At 41.7% G+C, this 16,487-nt stretch overlaps 1 pseudogene; it reads right to left on the bottom strand.

Moving 5' to 3' along the window:
* LOC106628197 (uncharacterized) overlaps positions 1-16,230 on the bottom strand; it is a 111,183-nt pseudogene extending 94,953 nt beyond the window's left edge.
* Positions 16,231-16,487: the final 257 nt, after the last annotated feature.

The raw sequence follows: 16,487 nt of genomic DNA, 5'->3' as shown, positions 1-16,487 counted from the left end.
AACTGTCCAACTGTTTCAACACTTTTGCTGCAGCAACCCAAGGTACCAATATGGATGTCGCTATAATTTCATCCTTGCATTCTAATTCAAATCGATGGAGGAATCGTTTTTGACATGCCAATTGTCATATACTTTTATTGCAAATCATTGTAAGGTCAGGTGTTAGTAAATTAAGCTTTCCCAAGCTACATGATCCACCCTTGATGTGTGATAGAATAGCACACTATGCCCCATCCCCACAAATAAAAAATATTCAAGATGGCAGTTGTAGGGGGTTGTCACAAGACCAGGAGCGGGTAGATGAAGTATAATTACAGCATATATGTGGGGTGGTGAGGGGAACCATCCCACAGTGCTGTGTGGTCCTTATCTATATATTGAAGCTTAATACCATCCCACGTCACCAATTAAGTTATCTCCTTAAACTGAAACCTAACCCAAAAATCGATTTTAACAGAACCAAGGAGCTCTAACTCCTGGGGCTCCAAGGGTGCATGAGGGAGGTCATGAGTCCAATAGTCCCAGTCATCTATGGGATTATGATCCCATTCACCATCAGGACTATTACCCCCACATAACACGGATGGCATCCTCTGGTATTGGCCATGCATTTGTGGGCAACCTGTCTGTTAATGCTAGGGACTGAAAAAGCAAATCAAGGAGCATTATCAGGATGAAGGGGTGTGTCACAGAAACAATCATTTAAATCAATAACAGTTAACTGCTATTCTTCTGGAACCATAACAGGTGATGGCAAGCCAGGCTGTAATGTGTCCATGTCCTCCATGACTTCGTTGATCTTCCTTAGGTCATGCAGAAGTCACCATTTATTACTGTTTTGTTTTTGGATGATGAAGACTTGTGTATTCCATGGGCTTGTGGTTGGTACTATATGTCCTTTTTGGAGCTGTTCCTGCACTAGAGACTTAAGCATGAGGAGTTTTAATTCAGGAAGGGGCCATTGGTTTATCCACACAGGTTTATCTATTTTCCAGGTCAATTCAAGGGTGTCATGCTGCTCAATGGCCTTAGTTAAAGAACTGTCTCTAGGAGCATTCCATGCTGGGATAAGATGTCTCTTCCCCACAAAACAAAGGGGCTCTTACCACAAAGGGTCTGTTGGTGGCAATATGGCCTTTGGGTCCCTCAAACTGGATCAACTGCACACTCCTCAGGCTGTCGCTGTTACCTCCAATCCCTAATAGCATTCCTGGAGCAGGTGTAAGAGTCTAGTCTGGAGGCCACTTGGATTGTGAGATAACTAGCACATCTGCACCTGTGTCTACCAGTCCTATGAGGACAATCTTTTCTGTGTTATGTTCCAATGTGCAAGTCAGCTGAGGTCGATTATGACTTTGAGTTAAGAAAATTAGGAAATTAAGATTTTAACTAGAATAAGAACAATTTAAGAAAATTCAAGGTAAAAGAAACATACGAAAATCTAAGGTAGGAGACATAGGTAGTTAATGATTACTAGGTGTGGTTAGTTAGAAGCAAGGCTACATATACCTCTTGCTTGTAGAAGGAATGTAAAGTAGTCAACAATTGCCAAGATGAAATGAATAGCCCAAGGATATATATAATTCGGCTTGTCTTAATTCTTAGTTAGAATAAGACCATATATCATTTACTTGTCTTAAGTTGTGTTTATAGAAAGACACAAGAAGGATGGACTACCACGAAAAGGAAAGAACTGTGTCTGCACCTGCAGGCAAGAAATCTGAACTATGTCCAAGAGGACTAGGAGAGCTACCAATGGGACACAGTTGAAAAATCCAAGCCTGAGAAATAGGAATATTTCATTAAAAAGCACCCCAGACCCATTTCAAAAGAAGAACTGAGCATGCCCATAGGGGTGTGGAGCTCATTACCATACAAGCTGAGAGTGGGCAGAGTCAGGCAATGAATATGTATTAAGTGCATTTTGTAATCCTATGCACATGTAATAGTTCAGGGAATAAACAGGGAATGAGGGGCATTTGTGGGGTGCGCATGTCTTTGAGAGGTAACTCCATGTGCTGCCTCGCCATAATAAACATACCCTCCCTCTTAAGCAGTTTGTCTATGATTTTACTGCTTCAACTTAGGATTTTAGTGCACATCACTCAGGATCACTAAGGTACTGTAAGCGTCTTGGTCTGGAAGCAAAATTGCCTGAGCCATTATCAGTCCTTGTGGGATGAAGCAAGGTGGGTCAGGACACATGGCTAACACAGTATTCTCCTGTTGTGAGGTCACCAATAACACAGTGGGTAACTCAAAAAATGCCTCAGTCCTAGATGTGCAATTCCCCAAAATAAACAGTTCATGGGGCTAATCATCGGGCCCAAGTTGACCTGTATATATAGTGTGTGTGAAATAATCGGTCAACATTACTGTCCTGGGGTGACTTTATGATACTGGTATTCACAATCTCCTGCTTTATATATATATTAAATTCTGCACCTTTAAGATTAGCTTTGGAAGTTAGGGAAGTTGAAACTGCTCGAGGCTGATGGGAGTTTTTTCTCCTGACCAATAACTGGCCATTTCTGAGACTTGACAGTGATTTTGACCACTGAAAAGTGAGATCAACCTGTGAACACCTACCTTAAGATGTAAATCCGGGAATTTCTGGTCCTCTTTTGTTTCCGGCTTCTGAAGAGGTAACAGGCTCTGGCTCAGCCTCCCCCCTGTCGTTTAACTCTTTTACTACTGTGATAAGACTTGCAGATTAATCCTTTTTTTTTCCCAGAGAGAGAGGAAGAGAGAGAGGAAGTGATCAACATATAAGGAGACACCATAAACCCATCAAAGACGGTGAAGAATTAAGTTTTAGATAGGGAAGAGAAAATAAGGAGATGATTTAATAAGCTGAAATATTTTTCTGTTAAAGATATGGAGATGAACAATAGTGTTCTGAGAAAACTCCTTTAATTCATGACAGAGTATATTGGGAGAAATGGAGTGTTTCAAAGTGTGGATTTTGAGCAAATGGTGAAGTGACACTGTGAGATGCTGGAACAGAGGGGGAGAAGTAATAGTTGAAGATTTGGAGCCTTTAAGAGGCAAAGAGAAAACTGTTTCCAGAGAGAGGCTCGCAAAAACAGATGAAGAGAACTTTTGCCTTTGAATAACTCATCCTTAAAAATGACATCCCTAGACTCATCTGACCCATAACACACCTCAGAGTGATGTGAAATGGAAGGAGTAAACTGATGGCAGAATTTCCAGGCAGCTGGCATCAGAGAAATAGAAAGCTATGAAGAAAAATAGTTTTCTTGTGAAAAGCTCCATAGATTAGCAGAAGAAGACTTCTGTTTCTCTACAAAGACTGATGAAAAGATTATAGAAAGAATTGAGACTGTTTTAACCACCAAAGTTTTTTTGTCTCTATGTTGTCATGTGAACAAGGGAATGGTTGGGTAGTGGGGGAGAAGAGGGTTGCTCTGGAAGTTTTATTCTAGTTTCTTATTCTTGTAGTTTTTGTTAATAAACTTTCTTTGTTCCTTTTAAGCTTTAAGCCCGTTTTGCTCTTGTTCTAATCCATATCTCACAGCAAGAAATAAGTTTTCTAGTGATTTTGTAGTTACTGCTTTAAAACCACGACAATTACTGACTTGGCACTTGCCAAGTCCAACCTGGCACCTGGGGTCAAAGCTGCTGGTAGCCCTGAGACGAGATGTTAAAGCTCTGAGCTACCTGGCCTCCAGTGGTTGTGAGCATGAGTGGCTGGGATCTTTGTGTCATCGCATGGGGCTGTCCAGCACTCTGTGGGCAGTTTCTGAATGGCGGCTTACTGTTTCCTTCATGTTTTGAGTGGCACTAATTACTGTTACGGCAACTCCTTCTACACCTAGGACAGGTAGAAACATTGGGTTTTGCTCCTTGTTGGGGACAGTATTTTCTAAAATGTCCATGTTTGCCGCATTCAAAACATGGGCTAGGACCTTGTTGTTGTGGTCCTTGGGGGACAGTTTACATGGCAGGGCTAGGACCTTGCTGTTGTTGTGATCTTTGAAGAATAATTTGCATTGCCAGCAAAGTTTCTTCAACTCCCTGTCCCACTGCTTGAGCTTGTAGGGCAGATGAGTGTTCTGGTGTCCCAAGGTGATTACAGGCCTTGATCGTTTGCGTTAAGGTTAGATCAGGCTCAGTGGAAGGGTATGTAACACCCTTTTACACTCAGGATTAGCATTGGATACTGCCAATTTTTTCATTAATTCATTCTTTGCCTTTTCCTAGGTGATTTGTCTCTCAAGGGCTTGTTTAAGGCAGTAAACAAACTACATGCATGGTTCATTAGGCCCTTGTTTTATGTCCACAAAGTCCAGTGCAGGTGTATTACCATCTGGCACTGGCGTAAGTGCTTTCCTTGCTACATTTTTAATGTCATTTAAACACTGGCCTTGGGAGATTTGTGGCCTGGTCATCCAGTTGACTGTGTTCCTTCACTGGCAAGATGGTTTATTGTTCATGCTGCCTGTGTTTGGTCACCAGCATAATCTACCAACAACTGGTTTAATAGTCTTTTCCATCCCCCTTCCTACAGGGCGCATTGTGTCAGGGATAACAGTGTTGTCATAATGTACCTTAAATCATGCAATGTTAAAACATGGGCAGTGAAAGTAGCATGAACCAAGTTGTTAAGATACGGTGATTCCCTCCCATAGTCTTCTGCCACTCCGCATAGTTCTCCATATGTTAATGTTCCCACCTTGGATTCACTCCCCCCCTTCTATACCAAACTGGAGCTACCATGAATTTTGATGCCTCTTCCCAATTCCCCTCCTTAACTGCTGCTGTCCGGATCTTCTCCCAGGGTCTTTGGGATCATCGGATCTAGGAGGACTTAGGTCTTCCTCTTCTGAGGAGCAATAACTTGAGATAAGAACAACTTTATTGTTAACTGAGTGGCGACTACGGTGTTTAGCCCATTCCAGCATCGGCTTCATGGGCACCACCATGTTGTAGGGAAGTGCTTCCGGGGCCATGGTTCCGGTTCCCCTGAAAGGGGTGTGGCCCAAAGTGAAAGGGGTGGAGCCAAGGGACAAAATGGCAGCTTGAGAGGTAGCCAAAAGATGGCATCCAGCAGAGGAGGAGAAGGAAGGAAGGGGTGGAGCAAGAGAAAGGGGGCGATCCAAGATGGTGTGGCCACCACCATCTCGGGCTGCAGGTGGAAAGGGAGGAGGAGGACACAAGATGGTGGAAGAACAGTAGCTTATACGTGTTTTTTGATGGGTTCTATCTCATATCCTACTCGCAGGGACTGAGGGACAAGGAGCAGGGGACAGTACTGCCTTAGGTTGGGTAGGGGTAGTAGTAGAATCTGTATAGTTCTGCTTTGCCTCTAACTTTGTTTCCAAAATCACTCAGAAGAGCATGAGGGAAGCATGTGGGGCACCACAGGGTCTCTTTTAGTTGTTAGTTCGTATAACTTCACCCCCACCAAATCCCAAAATTCGATTTTAAAGATGTTAGCATCGGGAGTGTCAGAGAAATAATGAAAAACTCATTTTAAAATAATTTTTTTAGTTCATTCATCTGAACTTCTTTCCCATGAGCTGCTAACATAAACTTAAAACATCCATATACATGCCTTACTACTGTTGATAATTTAGCACCCATCATGCAACAAGCACAATTTGGATGGGGTGGGATATACCCTCCCAGTTAAGATAGGGTGATGGGTTAAACTATCCCTCCATTTACCTGCCTCCTGCAGGTATACCTGGGTTCGCTGGTCAGTTTTCCGAAGACCACCCACTGCATCAACTAGTCCAACTCCGAGGGTTGCCCGACACTCACCAAATCATACGTCGGGCCTGATGATTTTGTAATCCAGAGTGGAGAGGAAGGTCCTACTGGTTGGCCTCCTGCTGAACTGATCCCAACAGGTCCTTCAATATGAGGGTCCTTGTTCAGGTGCCACTTGCTGCCGGCATCACAATTCTCAGACCAGCCAGGGTGGCAAAAATGAAATAAATTAATAGGGGTGGGTTTGATTGAGAAATCCTGGAAAACAACTTTGATAGGGGAGCAGACCAAACAATATAATCCAAATAGCAGTATAGGGCAATCTCAAAAGACCCCAAAATGGGGAAAACATAACAATTTTAGAACACTGATAACCAATCATCAACAGGAGCTCAGAACACAACCTTATGTGTAGAACGACAATAACAAATCACCAATGAGAGCCAAGAACATTACCTTGCATGTCTTAACGCATTAACATAATGCTTCCCATCATCCCATCCTCCTCACCATGACCTAACCAGATGTTTTCTACAGCCTTAGATTAATGACCACTTCAGAATTTGCCAAGGCCAACTCATTGTCAGTTCCTGTCAATTCAACTCCCACATATTTTTTCAAGATGTATTTCAGATTGATACCATCTGGTACCAGCAAACCACCCAGCACTGCTAAATTCCTTCCTTTAAAAGTATTAACATGTTTTCTTCTGTTATACATACATTTTTTTCCAAACACCACTACTTATTTTTAGGATGATTTAAGCCTGAGAATTAAATTAGTTCTAATGTATTTCGTCACTTTGACACATCATTAAATTCAACAGGGATGTCTTTGATCAGTGAAGAGAATCACCAAATTGCATAACCATCCCATTCCTGTCTCTTCTTCCAGGCAGCAAATCATACCTTACAGGTTGTGCAAGAAACGCTGCTAATATTGAAAATGCAAACATATTTGCGGAGTCCAAGATGTGTACAGCCTTTCATTTTACACAGGTAATGGCAAAGATATTCAGTAGGGCTCAGGAAGTTTGCCAAAACATGCATAAATATCCCCACATCTGAATTATTGTAAAAAGCCATATTTTTGGAAAAAAGCGCTTATTTTGGAGGCATCAGTCTGGTCTGCTTTAGGTCAAAGGTGTGGGGCAGTAAAGTGACAGCAGCTCATTTGCAAATAGCAGTTCCTGTTACATGTTTGCAGGCTGATGTCAAGTGTAATTAAGACAAGCCTTCTAATTTACATTACCATGGCTAGCAGATGCATATGTTGGCCACACAGATGCCCAAACCTGGAAAGCTTTGTTAAATTTATTTGCAAATAATCCACCAGTGCAGTAGTGATTGAAGAAACACCAGTAAAAGCAGAAGGGAAGAGATGGGAAACAGTCTTCAGTTTAAAAAGTGATGCTTCAAACACAACAGCTGATTTTTTAAAACAAATATCTAGGCACAAAAAAGTTGAGGTTACAATGGATACAAAATTCTGTATTGCATGAGATCTTAGAAATAAAGTAACAATTTATAAGTATTCCAATACTTGTGGTAAAGTTTGCTCATTCTTTTGCCTTATGAATTCTCAATTCATCTTTTTGGTTCATCTACAAAATCTTACATGGAATTGACAGTTTATTTTTCAGTTCAGTCTCTTATGAACCACTCAGGAAAGAGAGTTACCAACTATCCAGCAAGTGAAAAAACTAACAGGCAAAAAGAGGAAAAAAATATTAAAGACTTCTTTAGATAAATATCTACATGTATATTATCTGCAATATACTGACATAGAATCAGTGACAGATTTGGAAATTTTGCCTAAATAAAATAGAAATTCAACTGCAGAAAATATGTCTATAACTAATACTTTGGTGAATTGTGCTCCACAGGGGAATGGTAGATATACTAAATGACTAATCCTGTCTCTTTCTTTTTCCTAAGCCTGTTTCCTCAATTTCCTATGGACATCCATTACATGGATGACAGTGAATGTTCTTTCTCTCATACAGAAAACTGAGAAGGTTATATATATCTGCAGCTTTATTGAAAAAGTTTATGTTTGCCATATATGAAATGCTATTCTCTAAGGATTAATTTTTAATTACATTTCTAGTTATATAAGTAGAAACCACACAAAACTTCCCTTGGCTGCTACTTTCAATATTACATTTCAGGGTCTCACTCAAAAGGCTGTGAGAGGCTGGGAAGAAGGATTAAGCAGTTTTGTCCCTGACTATTGATATTTTACTCTATAACCTTGTGCATTTTTCCTAACTCTTGCAAAACTCACATTTCCTCCTGAAATTAGTACAATGAGAAAAAGAAAAAAGATTAAAAATTTAATGATGCTTGCAAGCCACTTTGATGTTCTCCAGTGGAAAAGGTTTTAATGTAAATTTCTACAATGAAAAAATGCAGTGCAACTAGCCCAAAAGGTTCCAAGTCACACAATTATCCAGTAGAAAAGAGGAAAAAATATCTTACCCAGAAGACCTAAGGTAGTGCCACGCATGGAGCACAACATGGGGTGACATTAGAAGTTCACCTCAGCTTCCTATTATGTAGTCCAAATTCAGGCAAGAGCTACCAGACCCAGCTCATATCATAGTAACAAGGACATCAACTTGCCCGGTGCTGCCACTTCTCCAAGTTATTTCAAAAGGTCTCTTTCCCTGATCAACATGACAACTTTTTTAATTACATGGGCAATCTCAGCTTCCTCTGTGGACAAAATCATAGAAGTATTTCCCTTGCAACGAAGAGATTAGGTACTCAACCTCTTGGAAATAAGGGAAACAGAAGAAAATGAATCCAGTTAAACTGCTTACTTGGGAGGATGAGCTGGGGGAGATTCCCTCTTCTGAGCCTAGAACCTTTTGATAATGTAAACCTGTAGAAAGTGCCTAGATGACTGGGGTGAAGGACAGGAGTCCAGGGGACATCCTGATGCAAAAGAATGGCTAGAGAGAATCTTTCTGTAAAATACAAAATGGATCTGTACCAAGCAATAAACTAGAGAATTTGGCACAAAGAGCAGGAAATGTTAATTTATCACTCTGGTGTGATAAATTCTCTTTAAAAGAAAAGTTACTTTGAAAGAAAAATTTATCACTTTTTCCTTGATTAAGTCTGAGTTTTAATGCATAAAGAAGGACAAGGAATTTCTTTCCCTTTTAAGCTCTTTTACTCTTTGGTCCATGTTTGTTCCATCTGCCTAAATACTCTATGAACAATTAATTAATATACTAGCTTCACCTAAAGAGATAATTTGAGTTTTCAAAGAGATTTAGGAAAAATATTACCTCCAGAAGTCTTGTAAGCTGTTTTGGTAACTGCAGTTACTAAGAATCCAGTAAAAAAATGTGGCAAGAGACTTTTTCTCTCTCCAAGGCTCATGTAAACTAAAAATGGAAAAACCCCAACACTGTTCTACTAAAGCAGCTGACAGAAATGCAATCCCCCTTAGCTAGGGAAGCAGTGTTACAGTATGAAGCCTTTGTGCAAACACTCTGTTTAAATTGCTTTTACCACATTTTCCTTCTACTGTCCTTTTATGTCTTCCTTAAATTATTCTGATATCCCAGCTTTCAATCCTTAGGAATAATACTTATATGAAAAGTGACAGCAACAAGAATGTAGACATCTTGCAAAGAATTGCAACTCCTTAGGAGGGGATATGTTTTTCAAAGAGGACAAGAGTAAGCAGGAAGAAGGCAGCAACAAACTCCTGTCAGTACTTCAGTTTGAGTTGTAAAATAGGTTTTCTCTTACTGCTAGATCCCAGCAGAGTCAGTTCACCACCTCCCCTCATTCCTGAATTGTAGGACTTTAATTAAAAAAGTTAACCAAAAAATAGAGGTTTTTTTCAGTCTTTTTTGTGCTTCTGACAGCTTGTATTTCACACCAGTCCAACACTACCATTTGATTTACAATGTCTTAATGTCCTATTTCTGGAGGTTTGGAAGTACCAGCTGGAAGGTTCTTCAAGCACCTTCTACACAATTTTATTCGTTAAGAAAACAAAGCATGTCCAGTTATGGATGTTGGCTTATCTTGACCATTTCACTTACATATATGTGGTGATAAAGGTTCAAAAAGAGGATATTTCTTCACAGGAGGCTGGGCACAGGTAGTCTTGAGGCCTCTAACCCTGCATCAGCACTAAGAATCCAAGGGGACTGGCATGACAAAGGAATTACAGGCAGTGCAAGGGCTGAAAAAGCAAAAGAAAAGCAAATGGATGATTCTTTTAGTGCAGTAGTTGTCTTGCCTGCAAGAGCTAAAGAGACAGAGGTGGCTTTAGGTCACCTTTTCAATTCCTCAGTCTTTGACTAGCTCAGGGATGGGCAGTTTTCCAAATCAGATTAAAGAGACTATACATAAAACTCTGCTAAATTTTAGCTTGGGTTCAGCACTCATGGAAGCAATTGCTGACTACATTCCAAGTACAAGCCAAAAAAACCTCTCATCTGAATCTGAATTTCCTTGAAGCTTAAAGGTGCATAGATCCAGCTTTCTGGGTCACTTCCAGTGTTCAGCTCCTTATCTTCTGTAGGTTATTTAGGCTCTGCTAGACAAGGAATTTAGAACAGCAAGAAACAGCACAATCTTCCCTGGAAAACTGTGTGCAATGGCCATGTTATCCAAATAAAACACCTCTTAACTAGAAGAAACTCAGAATGGTGATCAAAATGAACAACTGCATAGGAAAAAAAAAACTATCATCCAGCAAAAATAGAAAATACTTGGAATGGGAAACTAGTGACAAGAGGAAAGAATTTATATAACAGTACACTCAGTGAAGAAAAAGGCCTGAGAGCATCCAGTGTCTGTCTCACAGGGTTTGGACAAAGGAAGCTGAAAGGTGGAAAAAGAGAAAGGAGCATCAGTCATGCACTGTGAAATGAGGCTGAGGAGCTCACTGCCAGCAAGCCAAGATTCACACTGGATTCAAAGGGGAAATTTAGCACAGAAAAAAATGCCCAGGATTGTAGCAGCTGATTTTTAAAGGAAATGTAGAAGAAAGAAGAGAAAAACAACTGCAGAAGTGAAATCTGTTGCTTTCAGGCTAAAGCTGGCTTCTGAACATTTGGGAAAGCACAAGATTATATCACATCTCCATAGTTTCTGGGAGCTTTCCTAAAATCTTGGTGCTGCCCAACATCAGAGCAGATACGTTGGAACACAAGGATACTACATGTTACTTACTAAAAATCTGCAACTGATCAGAAACACCAGAGAAAACATGAAATGTCTTCCAACATGAGTTTAGAAGCTTGCAGAATGTTGCAGTATAAGCATGGTTGTATTAAATTTACAGGCTTTGTCCTCACTTGCATCTTGCAGTGTCATTTCCTTTTACACTAATAGCTGCCTGTACGGAACAGTTCACACAACCGCAGAAAAAGCTTGGCATCTTAACATGTCCAGAAACTCATGTATACAGCTGTCTATTGACTCAATCTTCTCGAGTGTGGCCCGGCTAGCTCAGTGATGAGGTTTCTCTTCACTCGAGTTTCGAGCCAGCATATGTTTGTGGGGTTCACTGATTTTCTTCAAGAATCCAAGTCTATAGAGCGAGTAAAGAAATCAGGGGGGGACTCTCTCTCTGGTTTGCATTCCACAGTTTATTTCTGTGAAGGGGAATCCAAAGGACGAGAGACAAAGGATTTGGGGTCTGGGGGGGTCTCTTTTAACAGGGTTTCTCGGAGGGAGGGAACATCAGAGAGGGAACCAATTATTTTTCTCAGTTAGTACATCTTACAGACTTTCTACAAATCAAGGTTACACACACCAAGATAAGAAATAACAGACACCAACTTCTTCAAATGCCCACAAAGATGTAGGAGTATTCTGTACAGAGGGGCAGAGGGGGAGAGAGGGGGGGCTTGGTTTCCTGGCAACACAGGGGGGAAAGAAAGGGAAGGCAAGGTAAGCATGCCCTCTCAGCTTCCATAGTTTAGAGGCATTCTGGGACAGGAAAACGTTACAAACTTCCGTGTAGGAAAGAAGGGTTCTCTTCTCCCAGCCCCGTGCTTTCCTGGGCTAAAAAAAACTTCAAGCAGCTGGAAATGCCAGCGGGGTCCTCTCTTTACTCTATCCGGCCTCTCGCCGTGGGGCTGAGGAGAGAAACTTCAGTAACCATGGTAACTTGACACCAGGTAAACAGGAGAAAGAGAAGCTGGGGGTGGGGGGAGAATCACAACTAAAAGATGGGAAAAGATACATTTCAGGCTATCAACTACAACATCTCCCCCTAATTTTTTCCAAAAGAAGGAAGGGAATTTGGTTTTACTTCTTCAAACCAAGGGGAAGGGGTTTGGGGTGTATTGGGATTTGGGAATTCCACAACATTTATCTGAGGTGCAGGAGAAATTAACTTGGTGGTGGTGGTAACACACCAACGTTACAAAACAAAAAACATAATCAAAACAACAACAACAATTACAAAAAACCTTAAAACAGTCCAAAAAACAGAAGACAGCCATCTTGAAAATCCCCATCCTGAGAAAATGTCTACAAAACTGTCATACTGAGGATGGTTTCTTCTTAAAATACAGGTAAACAAAGAACAAAAACCATTAGCTAAATTCATCAATAAACAGATTCAACAGTGGAAAGTCAGGGTAGAATGGAGAATCTGTATTTCCTTCTCCACCCAAATACCTGTTTGTTCTTTGAACTTCTGCTACTGAAATATCGGGGGGTCTTGTGGGATGTTTTTCAATGTACGGTTTTACCCACCTCTGTGGGACCCACCGCAAACCCAGGGGTGTTGATACACAAGCGTATCCTCTTCCCCATGTCACTAATTTGTAAGGACCTTCAATTTTTCCACTCTCAGGGTCTCTCATCAGCACTGGTGGATGTTCCTTGAGCTTGTGTTTGCCATGAGGGGAGAAATGCTTAACCACTGGGGGGTTTTGATCTTCCATAGAACAGTTTAAAAAATTGAGAGTGAACAGGGCTTTGCATAATCTTTCTTGTGGTGTTAACTTTACTTTGTCTTTCCATTGATTTTTCAAAACTCTTTTGAGTGACTGGTGTGCTCTCTCTACTATTGCTTGACCTGTTGGAGAGTGGGGGATTCCTGTCTTGTGTCTCACTCCCCATTCCTGCAAAAATTCCTTAAACACTTTGAAAATATATGCTGGTCCATTATCTGTTTTAATTTCTTTAGGGATTCCTAGTACAGAAAAAGCTTGCAACAGGTGCTTTGTGGCATGCACACCTTTTTCTCCTGCATGGGCCGAGGCAAAAATTGCTCCCGAGAAGGTATCAATGGATACCTGTACATATTTTACCTGTCCAAATTCAGGGATGTGTGTTACATCAGTTTGCCATACTTCACAGCTTCCAAGTCCCCTTGGATTGACTCCAGCACCCAGGGATGGCAGAGCTGTGCGCTGACAGTGGGGACATGTGGCCACAATGGCTTTGGCTTGATCTCGTTTCAGATTAAACTGTCGAATCAAACCTGGTACATTCTGATGAAACATTTCATGGCTTAATTTTGCCTGTTGAAACAGGTCAGGGAGTCTGGCCAGTCCAACAGGGGCAGCAGCTAGGGAATCAGCTCTGTCATTCCCTTCTGCTATGAAACCAGGTAATTCCATGTGCGACCGGGTATGCATAACAAAATAGGGATGTTCTCGATGGGAAACTGCATAAATTAATTTTGAGAGCAATTCAAACAAAGTTCTGTTTGAGATCTCCTTGAGGACTGCATTTTCTGCTCTGGAAACTACTCCTGCTACATAAGCTGAATCAGTGACCAAATTGAATGGTTCTGAAAATCTCTCAAATGCTCTAACCACTGCTGCTAACTCAGCAATTTGAAGGGATCCTTCTACATAATCAACATCTGATTCCTACTGCTGCGTCTGAGGATCCTTCCAGGTCATTACTGACCTTCGGGATGCTCCAGAAGCATCAGTAAAAACAGTCAAAGCTTCAAGGGGCTTCTGACTCCTCTTATCTTTTGGTACCAAACTAAATTTTAAATTAAACAATTTGTGTGCAGGGGCATGAACTGAAATCTGCTCTGTAAAATTCTCCAGAGCAATTTGCAGGGTCTCTTGATTCCTCAAGAGGTGCTCAAACATTTCCCTGGTCATCTTCACTGAGGAGGTTTCTTCCTCAGAGAGGCTTAGGGGCAAATGTATACATGAAAAATCACAGCCAGCAAGTTCTCTCATTCTCAGCCTGGCCTTTCCAACCAGCTGGGCCATCAATTCTTGTGGCCTTGTAATATTTTTGGACCGATGGTGACTGAGAAAGACCCACTCAATGATTATCAAATGGTCTTTCTGGTCTTTGTCCCACTGAAAAAAACCCTGAAGGTGTGGCAATTTCCCCATTACAATAAATTTGAAAGGCAGCTCTGGATGGCATCTATGTGCCTGTCTCTTCTCCATCATGCTGCTTACCTTCTCTAAAGCATCCCTGGCTTCTGGAGTCAGAGTCCTTGGAGCACTCAGCTCATCTTCCCCTTTCAATAAATTGAAAAGAGGGGCTAGGTCATCAGTGGCAATGCCTAGCCAAGGCCTAACCCAATTCAGTGTTCCACACAGAGAGTGCAAGTCGGCTAAGGTTTTGGGATTGCTGTTAAAAGCTAATTTTTGAGGAACAATTGTTTTTGCAGTGATTTCCAGACCTAGGTATTTCCAAGGAGGCATCTTTTGTACTTTTTCTTCCTGAAGGGTGAGTCCTGCAGTTGTTAAAACTTCAGTCACCCGGTCCAGTGTGGACTGTAGCAATTTTTCCTGGGGGGCACACACTAGCACATTAACCATATAATGCAGGATGATGGCTTCCCCCACCTCAGCTCGCACAGGGGATAACAAGGCAGCAACATACCATTTGCAAATCACAGGTGAATTTTTCATCCCTTGGGGGAGGGATTTCCAATGAAACCTTCTCATTGGGGCTTCTCTGTTGAGGGAAGGCACAGAAAAAGCAAACCTGGGGGCATCGATAGGGTCTAGAGGAATTTTGAAAAAGCAATCTTTGATGTCAATCACAGCCAATTCCCAATTTTGAGGAAGCATGGCAGGAGACGGCATCCCTGGTTGAAGAGGTCCCATGTCTACAATTACTTTGTTAATTTCTCTCAGATCATGAACTAATCTCCACTTGTCTTTCCCTGGCTTTTTAATGACAAACACAGGGGAGTTCCAAGGGCTAAAAGTAGGTTCAATATTGCCTTGGGCTAATTGCTCATCTACTAACTCGTTTAGCGCCTTTAATTTCTCTTTACTCAGCGGCCACTGGGGTATCCAAATTGGGGAATCTGTGGTCCATTCTAATTTCTGGGTCTGGCGCTTCTCAGTGGCCGCAATCAAAAATCCCGAGGTGTTTTCGGAATTTCAATGCGGACTCCCCATTGGGACATGACATCTCTTTCCCACAGGGGAACCTGGAAATCAGTGACAATGGGGCGAATAGATGCTATTTGCCCATCAGGTCCTCTAATCTGAATGGGTTCCTTTGATATCTTGGCCAATTGGGCTCCCCCTATACCTTGGATGTGGCTAACCATCGGTTGCAGTTCCCATTGTGGTGGCCATCTCCTTTCAGGGATGACAGTCACATCTGCTCCTGTCTATCATGCCTGTCATTCCCATGCCTTCACTACCTTTTTTCAAATGGCATGAGATGATGGGTTTGTTTTCTCCCACTGCTTGAGCCCAGTAGATCTGAGGTGCTACATCATCTACTGGGATCCCTGATGGAATGGGAATAGCTTGAGCAATTACCTGCCCTTGTGCCAGGTAGAATGGTGGGTTGATGCACCGTGCCAAAAGGATGAGTGCATCCAAATCAGCTGAAATAGTGACAGGAGAAATTTCAATCTCTGGGGGTGTGTTTTTTGTGTCTTCAATAACAAGAAACTTACAATTCAAGTCGGGGGTCAGTTTTTCCCTCAGCAGGTCAACGGAAACAACTGTCCAGTGGCGAGACCTAAAAAATTGATCTTTCGCAGTAAACAATTTGAGAGGTAATTTTGGCTTCCAAACCTCACAACCATTGGTGTTATTTCGGTGGCAGAAGTCAGACCTGTGAGAAATGTCACATTTAAGAGTGTTATCACATTCAATTTTCCCTCTCCCTGCGACTTCTATTCTACTTGTGTCTCTGCGCGGAATAGACTCGCGCTGCGTATCTAGTATTTTTGGTTCTGAGGACCCCCTCCCTTTTCCAAGTTTCCCTGCCCTTGCTTGTTAGGATATGGCACTTGGCAAAACTTTGCAAAATGTCCTGGCTGTCCACACCGATGACAGGTGAACGGTCCCTTCGACTTGGCTGGTGATGGCAGAGTAGGTACAGTTGTGGCTGCAATCCTTCCTGGGGTTCTTTGGGAATCTTCAGTCCTTGGCACTGAAGTGCTGATTACATCTGTACACATCTCGATCAAAGTTGTCAAGGTCGGTGGTGGATCCTTCAGCAGCACCCGAATCAGTGCTTTGCAGGCTTCATTCGCATTCACTCGAGCCATTTCCAACAGCAAGTCAGAGTGCAGGGTGGTATTCTGCACTTGTCTTTCAATCTGTACCTTTAATCTATTCACAAAATCTACAAATCTTTCATCAGAACATTGTTTAACTTGAGCATAGGGAACAACAGATTCAGAAAGAGGAATATTGAAAAATGCTTTCTCTGCAGCCTTCTTTATTTTCTCTCTAACTCCTTTTGACAAATTTTGGGCTTGGTCAATAGGTTCACTCCAATCACCTTCACCACATAAATGATTCA

The sequence above is a fragment of the Pseudopodoces humilis genome, chromosome 3, assembly GCF_049639895.1.
Source record: "Pseudopodoces humilis isolate 2021_Gansu_Grassland_sample_001 chromosome 3, ASM4963989v1, whole genome shotgun sequence".
NCBI lineage: Eukaryota > Metazoa > Chordata > Aves > Passeriformes > Paridae > Pseudopodoces > Pseudopodoces humilis.
The sequence above is the reverse complement of the archived record's forward strand: the minus strand, read 5'-3'. Positions and strand labels throughout refer to the sequence as shown.